This window comes from Oratosquilla oratoria, chromosome 39, assembly GCF_046742065.1.
Source record: "Oratosquilla oratoria isolate Oo_2021 chromosome 39, ASM4674206v1, whole genome shotgun sequence".
In the NCBI taxonomy this organism is placed as follows: domain Eukaryota; kingdom Metazoa; phylum Arthropoda; class Malacostraca; order Stomatopoda; family Squillidae; genus Oratosquilla; species Oratosquilla oratoria.
The window spans coordinates 33,958,156-33,971,767 of record NC_134815.1 but is presented as its reverse complement, the minus strand read 5'-3'; the positions used below and the strand labels follow the sequence as shown (position 1 = coordinate 33,971,767).

Sequence of the window (13,612 nt, the reverse complement as noted above, 5' to 3'; positions counted from 1 at the left end):
ATATATATATATATATATATATATTTATATATATATATATATATATATATATATATATATATATATATATATATATATATAAAATGGGCGAGTGATAGGGGAAGGTCGCCATGTCATGAAACGGACGGAGTCATTGCATTACTTCCGACCACAAGGAGCTTAGATAGATCGGACAAGTGGGTGTTAGATGAGTGATAGGTGAATGCATGCCTTGGCTAGGTTACCCTCTGTATGAAGGGAAGAAGCGTCTTTTGATGTGAGTATGAATAGTCACTAACAGTTTTCATTAATTGGGAGGTCCCAATCGTCCAATGCTATTTCTTTTTCCTTCAGTTTTAGTCTTCAATCAAGGTGAGTGTGTGTGTGTGTGTGTGTGTGTGTGTGTGTGTGTGTGTGTGTGTGTGTGTGTGTGTGTGTGTGTGTGTGTGTGTGTGTGTGTGTGTGTGTGTGTGTGTGTGTGTGTGTGTGTGTGTGTGCGCGCGCGCGCGTGTAAACTTTGTTATCCATATCACTCCACCTATGAGCTTGTATTCTTGTAGTCTCCTCTTCCTCCCTCCCTCCCTCAGTAGTGCGCGTCACGTTGTAGACCTAAATTTCTATTACACGCAAATACAATCATCCATTTTTATCTTTACGTTTCTTTATTCACCAAATTTATTTATTCATCCTGTTTAGTGTACTTTTTTATTAATCTATTTAACTTATTCGTTCATTTCATTTTATTTTTCATCCGACTCATCTGTTATGTTTTCGAGCAAGGGAAGTCGCGCCACTGTACAGTTACACAGCAAATGTGCAACAAGTGAATCTTGTCACCTTTTTTTTATCCTTATCAGTTTATATCTTATCAGGCACTGAATTCAATACATCGCCAAGTCCGCCATGGAGGCGCATGCAGCTGAAACACGAATGTACACATACACGCACACAGCTGGACGAACGAAGTTACGAACGTTACAATACAGGCAGATAGACAGGCAGACAGAAGCGTAAGACAAACGAACACTTACAAAAATAAACAAATAAAATAAATAAAATAAAATCGAGGACCTTGAAGCGAAATAAAATGACATTCAGATAAGTTGGTTGATTAGGACTCAATAATTGGAAAATAAAATCAGGGCTATTAACGGTTAATACATAGCATGTGGACAGGAGACTGAATATAAATTGGGACCACATATGTTATCTTCAATACAAATTCGTAAAATAATTATCTATAATCATGGGGGGGGGGAGGCAGACAGACAGACAGTGAGAGAAAAAGGGAGAGGGAGGGAGACAGAGAAAAAGAGAAAGAACGAGAGTGAGAGATCGAGGAGATTGAATACATGCAATTGTGACCGCATATATTATCTTTAATACAAATTGGTCAATTCATTACCTGTCATGGGAGTGGGGAGGATAGATCACACATCCTCACGTCTCCGAGACAGAAATAGACAGGCAGAAAGAGACAGACAGTAAGAGTGAGAGAGAGAGAGAGAGAGAGAGAGAGAGAGAGAGAGAGAGAGAGAGAGAGAGAGAGAGAGAGAGAGAGAGAGAGAGAGAGAGAGGTTACAGAGGTTAAGGTATACCTGTCCTTCCTGGAGGGCGACTAAACGGTCACCTAAATGGTGTTCAAGGGAGAGTCGACACTCTAACGGTTGACTCAGTTCCCATGGGCTTTGTAGCCAGCATAGGCGGATCACAAGGACCTTCGGTGTCGTGACGGACTCACTTCCTCCTCAGGGTAAACGCACAGGTGGTAGAGCAGGCCATCATCTGGGGCGTGGCAGTACGAAACTACTCCTCTAGGCGTAGTCTGTGACACAGTACCTCTTCCCGTCGGGCATGGGAACGTGAGTGGATCCTCCACCTCGAGTGCGGGGCTTGAACAGAGTCCTGTTTTGGGGAACATCAACCGTGGGTATCTTGCGACCCGCTACCGTAGTTGGATATCGATGCGTCTCGAGACCCACTCAGAAATCACCATTCTTGGAGTTTCTGCAGGAGCTCGGGATGCAAGGATGGAGTTGGTATCTATTGGTTGATGTTGTCTCAGGCAATGATACACTTCGAGTTCGTGTGTACAGAATCAGATCACATGATTAGGACGTACTGCAAAGCCCTCTGGGGCGTGGAGGAGGAACCTGTGACTCGCCTACCGAAAGGAAGACAAACGGTCCCAAGGACGGGTCTCGAAGTCCTCGATCCGGTGGAGTCTCAGGAGCCGTCCGTGCAGTAGGTGGCACACCTCGGCCAGTGCACAAGATCGCAGGAGCTCTTTCCTTGATCGGAAACTCCGTGACAAAGGGTTCTGTAGATGACGTCTGTCATGGTAATATACACAGGAAGTCCGGGTGCGGCAGATCCTTCTCAAGGAGACTCAACCCGGACCCTGCAATCGCCCTGTAGTTATGTTGATCGGAGGATCCAAGTATCCGGAGGGATGAAGTTCTGCTTCCTCAAGAACCCACAGAAAACCTCGACGAAGAACAGCGTCATCGGAGGACTGAAGGATCCTCACCGGAGGGATGAAGTTCTGCTTCCTCAAGAACCCACAGAAAACCTCGACGAAGAACAGCGTCATCGGAGGACTGAAGGATCCTCACCGGAGCCCTGAAGGATCCTCATCCGGAACTGAACCACTAACCACCGAACCCTCGGGGACCACAGAAGAGCGGTTCAGAACCTCAGTCCACTTTTGGACCCCTCAGGTCAACATCTAGCCCTCATTGTCCTTAGGTTGATCCTCTTAAATAGCCATGAGAGTTGAGAGGTGTATTCCACTATGGAAGAAGGAGAGGGAAAAGTGAGCGAAAGAGCGAGCGAAAGACACTGGGGATATCAAAAAGGGGGCAAGGGGTATACCGTATATAATTGCCTTTTTATAACAAAAACAACAGTACTTTGTCACGGCAATTATCAGCGACTATATATATATATATATATATATATATATATATATATATATATATATGTAAGCGGAATAGGAAACACAGGAGTCTTAGTCTTGAGTTTATTCCTGACTAGTTTCGCAGGTATGCTTTGAAAAAGCATACCTGCGAAACTAGTCAGGAATAAACTCAAGACTAAGACTCCTGTGTTTCCTATTCCGCTTACATCAACCTGTCAGAATGTCTCAATATATATATATATATATATATATATATATATATATATATATATATATATATATGTATATATGGTCCTACTTTTACTGACATTGCTAGAAATTCACATACCCATTACAACAAAAATGTAAAGTACTTCCTTTCGCAAATGTCTTGTATTTCTTAAATTTAGAGCAATGGCAACCTTGTACGGTGCGTTTATAAAGTATGCGAATTTCTCAAAATTTAAAAAGAAAATTTGTAAATTAAATATTTCGTTTCCTACAAAAAATTTAAAGATTTCTTGGTTTAAGAAAATGAATCACATTATTCTTCATTTTTATACGAAACCACACACGACCAGATTATAGTGCGAATAAAAGATCTGACAGCCCAGCATTTAATTGTAATTGGATAAGACAGTGGTAGCAGTATTGTTAGTTCATCTTCTACCGCCTAGTTGCCCTGTTTTCTTAATTGTAGCTTAGTATAGTAAACACAAAGCCTCGTTAGGGCCAATAGGCCTGCTGCTGTTTGTTCTTCCTTTGTGTTCCTTTCCTTTGTGACCTGAATCAAACGCAAATACCCACTATGCCAACCCAAAACTAAAGGTGCAACTTACCCACTGGTGCGACCTGTACTCGAGTAAGATACTGTATACGACACAAAAAACACGAGAGAGAGCAAAAGAAGGAGAGAGCAGGAGATGGATGGAAGAACAAGATAGAGGCCAAAAGAAAGCAAGAGGAAAAGGGGAGCAAGGAGAGAGCAAGATAAAGACCAAAAGAAAGCGAAAGGAAAAGGGGGAACAAGAGAGAATTAAAAAGAACGAGGAAACGAAAGCGACTGTCCCATATCTAAAACTATCGACGGACCGTATATACTGTAAAGACTGAAATAAAATGAACAACTAAATGAATAGTTGAATAATTTAACAAATAATAAACACTAAGTTGTGTGACAGCCTGTCACTATCTGTAGCAGTCTGTAACAATCTGGTGTTAATCGTCAATTTGTAACCATCCGAGAAGTGTCAGAAAACCTACAAAATAAACTGTGGAGCATTTGGCAAATATAACTGTATATATTACTGAAGGAAAACACAAATAAAAACAATTTACTTTTATGAACATTATATATAATTAGTACCACGAACATTCGTCCAAACTCAACGATACATTATGGGAGTAATACCACGAATATCGATAAAAATGATAAACCTAAGAGCATTTATGTAGCTAAAACCCAACTGCTTATTCATGCAACAGAACTACTCACCCGCTAAGCGAGCACGTCCTAACTCCTCGGACTGAATTGACAACTGACCGAAAGCGAGGGGTACATCGTTGCCAGAATTTATTCCACACCCTATTTTTCCACGTTTTCTTTGATCGAAAACTGAACAGTGACTAAGCTATTCCATGTTTGTGATTGACGGAATTTCTATCGGCATAACGGACACACACAACAATGTGGAATAGGAGTGTTGCCACCAACAGAGTTCTCTAAACATTAGATGAGAAAGAAAACACATATAAATAATACTATTGAAGCATATACCATTATAAACCGATATTAGAATACCGCTAATTCTTTCCCTAATATTTCCTCCTTTTAAAGGGTCTTAAAGAGTTGTCTGACCTATCACTGTCATAGTCACCGTCGTATTCAAATTCTGGCACTTGTGATTGTGAAGAGGGATCCGAGTCTGAGGAGGTAGTATATGGATTCTCTACGGTATTTTCTTGATCAGTATCAGTATCACTGAAGGAATCTCTGTCAGGGTTTTCCCCAGTACTACTGACTTAGTCTTCGCTAAGATTTTCTACTGTATGGATCGGAAACTCGTCATTTGGCTCATAAAAACGTAGCACACTTTGGCCGTCGCTACTAGTATTTTCTGTGTCATGCTCTTGATTTTCTGTATTTAGGGAATCCTCTGCATGGAAAAGCTCTTCAGTTGGTCCATCATTGTTTATCTCATTTTGGTCGTCATTACTAGTATTTTCTGATTCATTCTGCTGATTTTCTGTATTTAGGTTATCCTCTGTATGGAAAAGCTCTTCACTTGGTCCATCATTATTTACCTCATTTTCACATACCGTAAGTTGCGACACCTGTAGAAGAAGCAATATGTTACTCTCTCCGGTTCAGCTGAATAACTGGACCATGTTATCTTCCTCTGCTAAGCACCCTTCTCTTGTATCATTGCAATTTTACGCCTGTTAGTGTATAGATATAGGTATTTAATGGAAAATTTGGTTATCAGCAATCCATTTTACGTATAACATTAACTAAACATAACTTTGCACACAATAAGCTAGAGGCCCCAACAGCGGCGGCGCCAGGAACTTTTAGTTGGGGAGGCTAAGGGTTGGCTGAGCAAATTTTTTGGGGGGCTAATAGTAATATGATAATACACATATATCATCCTCATTTCAGAAGGGGAGGGGGTTAATGGTTGGGCTAGCACTGATGGCTGACAAATCTTTAGCCCTGGCAATTAAAAATTCCACTTAATAAAATTATTTCAATGAGTGTTTTTAAATTTTCAATTTGCTCATTTCAGTTGGGGGGCTAAAGGGGGGGCTGGCCAAGCCCCCCCCCCCTGGCGCCGTCACTGGGCCCCAAAGCAGATAGAACATGTGGAAATATTTTTCCGCACTGTGTAGAAATCCGTCCACGTTATCCACGCCAGTTGCCAACACTAGCTAGATTCCCTCACCATGAGCGATATTTCCACGAAACGGCAACGCTGTAAGGGTACAAGGACGCGCAACGTGCAGTCTGCGCGTGCGCATCATGCAGTGGGAATTCGAATCATACGCGATTTTCGTATGGTCTTTGAATGGAAATGTTTATTAGCGTTAATAAATTAATTTTACATCAACCAAGAACTCGTACACTTCATTTGCTTCTCAATCTGCCCCGTGTAAGAGGCTGGGAGGTATAACATGGGGAAGTACAGAGTGGGGAAGTATATAAACATGGGGAAGTACAGAGTGGGGATGGGGGTGGGATGGTAAGCAAGTAAACAGCGAGGAGCGAGTGAGTGAATGAAGGAGGGAGGGAGGGAGGGAGGGAGGGAGGAATTTCCAGTACATCATTGTAAAATTTTTATGATAGATTTTTCCCATTCCTTCTTGTTAATCTACATGTATTTGTTAACCCGTTGGTTAATGTTTTTTCTCTGTTTAATTTCTATCATATCAAATTATATTGCCCAACCGAAAACCAATAATAAATACGAAAGTAGGTGTGATAAAAAAGCATAATCAGAGTTTAATTCCATTCCTATAAATTACAAAGTTGAATATAATAATAAAGTTGCATATTGGTTGTTGTTCTGCAAACAGGTACACCATTTAGTCTTATCGTTACTGACAGTGTATACCGATACGCATTTAATTATCGGCAACATTTAGTCGTCACGTCTGCTCGTCAGGTACCTTGCATAGATAATTGTGATATGCAATGCTCGAGGGCGACTGTCGACTCGAAGCGTTGTAAGCAGTGAACAGGAAATCTCCGATTGGTGCGTCTGATATACTGCAAGTGGTCATTGATTGAAAGTCGTTTTAGGCACTGGCTGAGCGCGCATATAATATACTCGTGTGTGTGTATGTGTGTGTATATATATATATATATATATATATATATATATATATATATATATATATATATATATATCACTGTCCAGTAATGTTACACATTAGTAATTGTACTAAAAACCCACTATTATTTCAGAAAAGTAGTTAACGTTCATCACAGACCAACAGAAGACATAAATCCCGGAGTTTACAAATTACCCTGCTCAGATTGTGATGAAGTGTATTGGTGACAAACGGGCAGAGAATTAAATACGAGAATTAAAGAACATAAAAACTCAGTTAAATATGCTCAACATAAATCCGCGGTATTTCAACACGTAGCCAACAATAATCACAGAATAAATTGGGACGAGGCAAAAACCATTTTTAAATCCAAATGTAGTTATAAAAGGAAAATTATTGAATCTTCCTTAATAAAACAATTCCCGAATTTCAATATCTCAAAAGGCCAATGGTCACCAGATTACATAACCACCTTGGCAGTTAATAAATTATTTCCTTATATTGTAAAAGCGGACGATTTACCACATAACCCGCGTAACAATATAGATGTCACATGAGATGTCTTGTCCATGTTCCCTAACTTTACCTCTCTCATCTGTATATAAGATATGTATGTTCTCTTGTCTATGTATTCCGCTTGAAGAGGATCACAGCAAGTGATCGAAATATACGGAAATTCGTTACTTCCTTCTTTTCTTGAATCCAAATAATAGTGTTTTTGCACACACACACACACACACACACATATATATATATATATATATAATATATATATACATATATATATATTATACACACACATACATAGGAGGCCATTCTGAATACAGGCTTTGTTGAAGTCTACAGCAGTAGTAGCATTGTTCAACTTGTAAGAGGTACTCTCGATATTTCTAATGAGAGAGCGGAGGTAGGAGTTCAGGGTACTGATAGAATCTCCAAGGTACATGTTTACTCTAGACGTCTTTCGACCCAATCAGAGGTCATCTTCAGGAGTTATAATACACAATGATATAAGCAGGAATGACATGTGAGGTGTGGCGGGGGAGATTTTGTACACGCGAAGAAACACTGGGACAGGAAATCATATGAGGTGTGGCGGGGGAGATTTTATACCCGCGAAGACCCTGGGACAGTCGACGTACCCACAGAGCGCCAACGGGTTCCCCGTAGGTTGCTGGTAAGGTTACCTCATTGATGGGAGTGAAACTTCAGGTTGTAGCTGGATATTGATGGCGGGTTTATCCAGACGAATAAAAACTGATTCTGCCATCCCTAATCTCCTTTTGTCTTGTTTGCGATACAGTATCGTTATTTGTGTTTCTAGTTGTTGCCTGGTGAGGGAGTGTTTATGTGTATTACTGGTGTGGCGGAGTATGGCCCCGTCCTGCAAATGTGCCGTCATCCTTTTTGACAATGTGGTAGTGGTTGAACCTATATACCGTGAATTGAGGCGACAAATTACCCGCGCGTTGCTGCGGGCAAATGCTGATAATTTTAATTTTGATAGAATTTGTGAAGTTCCAGGTATCAATATAAATTTATCATAGTAGATACAAATGATAATTATCCACGTACCTTGGGTTATAAGGTTTCAGAATATATATGGTTATAGCGGTCTATCTGCAAAAAACTAGGAGTTCGTGAATAATCCCCAACCATACCCCACCTAACTTTAACCTTTAACCCTAATCAAAATATTTCTTTAGAAATGAAATGTAGTTATCCAAGTACCTGGAGTGATATGGTATCAGAATATATATGGTTATGGGGGGTCTATCTCCAAAACCCTAGGTGGAGTTCGTGAACAGACAGACAAATGATAGTTATCCAAGTACCTTGGGTTATAAGGTTTCAGAATATATATAGTTATATGGGTCTATCTGCAAAAACCTAGGAGTTCGTGAATAATCCCTAACCTAACCCCTACCTAAATTTAACCCTAACCAATTTTTTCTTTAATGAAATATAGTTATCCAAGTATCAGGTGTGATAGGATACGAAATAATAGTACGAGCGGTTGTGAAGACTTTGTGCAATCGCACCAATGGAAGACACAAGCGCAGGCCTGAGGCCACTCAGTCGGAAAGCATGACGTCATCCTCACCTCCACAAGGAAGTGCGGCCCCGAGTAGCTGGTGCGTCTTAGAACAGAGTTCAAACGTCCCTGTCCACACTACCGGTTTGAACCGCGATGAAACCGCGGCTGTACCGTATTGTACAAAAAAAAAAAAAAAAAAAAAAAAAAAAAAAAAAAAAAAAAAAAAAAAAAAAAAAAAAAAAAAAAAAAAAAAAAAAAAAATGCGCGGTTGGGTGTGAACTCCTCCACTGACTTGCATAGTAACTCTTGCCTCCTACGGACTTGTCTTCTCAATTGCTCCCGCTTATTCTTCTCATATTTAGGTTCTGGTCACACTAGTGGCTTGAACTGCTATACCACCGGGTGTGGGGTTTATTGATTGAAAGCTTAGGTTTTTCTTCGAAGCTCTTGTATTTACACTCCGTACAAGTTGTGACTGACCGGAGTCACTCTACAAAACTAGTCTTCGCGGCCTAGGAGTCCCAAATCAAACAACTGGTATTCCTAACTACACAGATGCCAGGTATATTTGTGTGTGTACGTGTATCCTATATGCATACACTACATGAATACCTCAGACGTGACTTGTGTTTTGCATAACATTAATAAATGTGTGGTAGTGTTGGGTATTCAACCATTTTTTTTTAGAAGTGCACACCTACGCGATATAGCATTAGGAAATTAAATATTGGTTTTGTAAATTATAATACATCAACGTAATATACGCTTTTCTTGACGGAAATCGGCAACAGAAAACGTTGCTAAAAGCTATACACAAACGAACTCAGTCGCGTCGACTCCTTTAGACGCCATCTTTGTTTTGACAGATTCAGAGATCGAAGACGACAACGACGACGGCCCTGATGACATCTTGAATTACAGGTACCGCATTACTAAATGTAGGTTAGGTTAGGTTGGAAGGCAGGTTAGATTAGGTAGGAAGGTTAGGTTAGAATAGATGAATTTATCATACTTTTAATTTCTTCGACCTCCACAACTACCCAAACAAAGATGGCGTCTCAAGCAGTCGAAGCGATTACTGTTGTTTGTGTATCGCCTTTGCCAATTTCTTCTATTATTGATTTCCGCCAAGAAAAACGTATATTCCGTTGATGAATTATAATTGACAACATTGATATTTATTTTTTCATTGCTATATTGCGTAGGTGTGCACTTCTATAAGTTAATTTTTTAGAAGTGCACACCTACGGAATATAGCGATAGAAAATTAAGTAATAGTTTTGTAAAGTATATTACATCAATGAAATATGTGTTATTCTTGGCGGAAATTAATAATAGAAAAAGTTGCTAAATGCAAAACATAGCCATTTCGGTTGCTCGAGACGCCATCTTTGTTTTAGCAGGTGCGGAGGCCGAAGAAATTAAAGTACAATAAATTCGTTTACTCTAACCTAACCTGCATTTAGTATTGAGTAGTGGTGGGCAGCTACCGGTAAAGTTACAGGTTTTATCGGTAACAACCTTAACGGTAGCTTTCCGGCAAACATTCTGCTACCGTTAAGGCTCCGTTAACCGATAAGCTATACCATAACACTCGGAGAGCGGTAAGCACGTCTCGGCTTGGTGGTACTGAGTGACGGTACTGACGGTAGTGGTGGGCAGCTACCGGTAGTTACGGGTTTTATCGGTAACAACCTTGACGGTAGCTTACCGGCAAAAATTCTGCTACCGTTAAGGCTCCGTCAACCGATAAGCTATACCATAACACTCAGAGAGCGGTAAGCACGTCTCGGCTTGGTGGTACTGAGTGACGGTACTGACTGTACCGCTAATTTTACCGGTTAAACTTTTACCATTAAGCAAGTATGTACCGCTAAGGTCTCGGTAATTTTTTTACCATTAAAACCGTTTTTTTCGGCATTTTTGTTAATTTCTCAATAGAATTAATGTTATTTCTGTGATCAGCATACGAAATTATATTAATTGTGAAAGTTTCATCGAAAAATTCCGCGTGTCGCCAAACGAAGACTCATATATGTGTATATATATATATATATATATATATATATATATATATATATATATATATATATATACAGTATACTGTATATGCTTAAGTGATGAAAATGTCAATATGCTTCTGTTTCTAAATAAGAATATGAACTAATTTGTATGAAAAGATAATTGAGGAAATAAATAAAAAACATGCTGACAATGAAATCTAATATATCCTTGAGTATTCACCTTGGTCTTTGGATCACGTGCTGGGCTAATTTGTATGAAATAAGTATTAAAACAAGGGAGCATTAAAAACAGTTTTTAGGAAAACATCTATTACAAATTAGTCAGTTTAGGTTAGTCTTTAAGAAAACATTTATTACAAATTAGTCAAAGCTCATTATATGTGTATGTGTGTGTATTAACAAAACTCCCACTCCCACATGCACCCTCCAAACATGAACCCATGCACGCAGAGGCGGACAAGTTTATACACCACACCCACCCTCAGACACCCTCCATTCACTCACTTGCGCGGTAGATAGCATTAGAAGCACCAATTAAACTATGACTTTTTCCCTTTACAATGACATAACAATCAAAATAATATGTAAAATAGAACCAGACATATAGCTTATTAAAGGACAAAAACATTGATTTTTCAGGAGAGACAGTTAAACTGGGAGGCTGGATACTGTGGATAGGCGGCATACTTCTTCCTTTAACTTTGATAACGCACTGATATTTATAAAATTCAATATCATGTGTTTACTGTTTAGAATCATAGCTTGCTTCCGATTGGTGGGAAGAGTTGCCAGATATCTCCATAAACACAATATCGTAAACAAAATAGAACTGGCTATCGAAATTTTTACTTTATTTCAATATACATAATATGCAATGGGGTTGTGACTACACACCATAGTAGGATGAAATTTGTTTAAAGATTTAAGTCATAAAGGCGACTACTACCTCACGAGTCTTTTACCGGTAAAATACCGGTAATTCCGGTAACGGCATTGTTGTTTACCGGTAATTCCGGTACTGAGATTAGCGGTATTTGCCCAGCACTAGTATTGAGGTATCTGTAATTCTAAAGGTCATCAGGGTTGTTGTCGTCTCCGACCTACGAATCTATCAAAACAAAGATGGCGTCTAAGGAAGTAAAAGCAACTTCATTCGTTTCTGTACCGGTTTTACGCAACGTTTTCAGATATTGATTTCCGCCAAGAAAAATATTGCATTCTTCTATTTTACTCTACAAAATTAATATTTAATTTTCTAATGTTATACCGCGTAGGTGTGCACTTCTAAAGTAATACCCTTTAAAAAATTATCTTCAATCACGCACATATACACACTTTCATTTGGAATATACTGGGTTGGTGGATGATTGGCGATATCAAACATATGCCCCTATCGAATATCATGAGATTATCATAATTATGATAAAATACTTTCCTGTGCATGTAACATGATGGTATGACCATCTTGCCGGTGGAGTGTGTGTGTGTGTGTGTGTGTGTGTGTGTGTGTGTGTGTGTGTGTGTGTGTGTGTGTGTGTGTGTGTGTATTCACCTCGGATCTGCTGCAGTCTCTGTCGAGACAGCCAAACACCACCCTACGGCAGTGAGCTCAGAGCTCATTATTTGCCGAAATGTGTGTGTGTGTGTGTGTGTGTGTGTGTGTGTGTGTGTGTGTGTGTGTGTGTGTGTGTGTGTGTGTAAGGATACATTGCAGCGGTGCAGTTACAATGCAAGTCATGCACAATCGCGCATTTTTTCTCCTTGACTATGCAGTACCTAACAGGACCTAAGAGTTCAGTAACCTGGTGGTGTGTGTGAGCGCGCGCGCGCGCACACACACACACACATTCATTCACGACTCAGTGGCGCGGTTGGTAGAGTCCCCGACTGACACTACGGCGCGGCGGTCCGGGTTCGTATCCTGCCCAGGGCTGAAATAATTTCAATATCGCTGCGCTTCGAGTCGTTACCCCAACTCTCGTGGGCGGGGAGTTGTGTGTGTGTAAGGTCACAGCATTACCCATAGATCGGTCACACGGGCTCTGAGCTCTCTTCTGGGCGGAAAATAGATGTCGATCACGAGTCCAGCACGTGATCCAAAGACCATAGTGAATCACATACATTGCATTAAGCAACCCTTCCACGGTCAATAACGTTTCATTAGTCATATTTATGATATCAATTGTAGGGGTAATATTGATAGTTATGTACAACAGTCATTGCATTGGGTCATTTACAATTGACAGTAATAATTATCACTGCCGGGGTCATTTAATGGTACATGAGCCAATGAGATGTGAGTGACCTGGATGCATTTCATTACTTTACCTAAATTCTATCATTACTTTACCTTAATTTTTTCTTCTTCCCGACTGATGTACAAATTTCGTAGTCTCTTGATACCTTATCATTAGTTTGTATTACACCGTGGGCAATATACTACTCTCCACCACAACAGACCACAACCTAAGTACTGTTTCACTATTTGCAGCAGTGTTGCCACTGTGATCTATGCCTAGGGTTGCCAACTCTGTTAAGCTACAATAAAGGACACAAAAACTTTATTGATATTTATCTAAGTGGCTATAGATCATAATAGATGCCAATATTAAATGCAGATGAAAATACAAAAAACAAGAATGAGAAGACATTTATTTGACCTTGATCAAAGAACTTTAATCTTTAAAACTATATTTGCCTTAACTTTTTGCTGCCCTCAGAAAATTTGTATGATCTTTGATGTTTTTAGCGAATTCCAAGCAACTATCTTTTATGTTAAAATATATGAGTTCATTCTTAATTCAACAGAGCATCAGTTCCTTTCATCTCTCCATTTAGATG

At 39.7% G+C, this 13,612-nt stretch overlaps 1 protein-coding gene across 5 annotated transcripts in view; it reads right to left on the bottom strand.

Moving 5' to 3' along the window:
- Positions 1–13,255, bottom strand: part of LOC143020350 (beta-1,4-mannosyl-glycoprotein 4-beta-N-acetylglucosaminyltransferase-like) — a 97,744-nt gene extending 84,489 nt beyond the window's left edge. Inside the window, exon 1 of one of the 5 annotated variants that reach the window (XM_076176706.1) lies at positions 13,122–13,255. The gene's annotated coding sequence lies outside the window, so the exon portion shown is untranslated. Of the gene's footprint in view, positions 1–1,577; positions 1,713–4,373; positions 5,155–5,760; positions 5,819–13,121 lie in introns of those variants that run through there. The other 4 variants (XM_076176704.1, XM_076176708.1, XM_076176702.1 and 1 more) reach the window with 4 other exon arrangements.
- Positions 13,256–13,612: the final 357 nt, after the last annotated feature.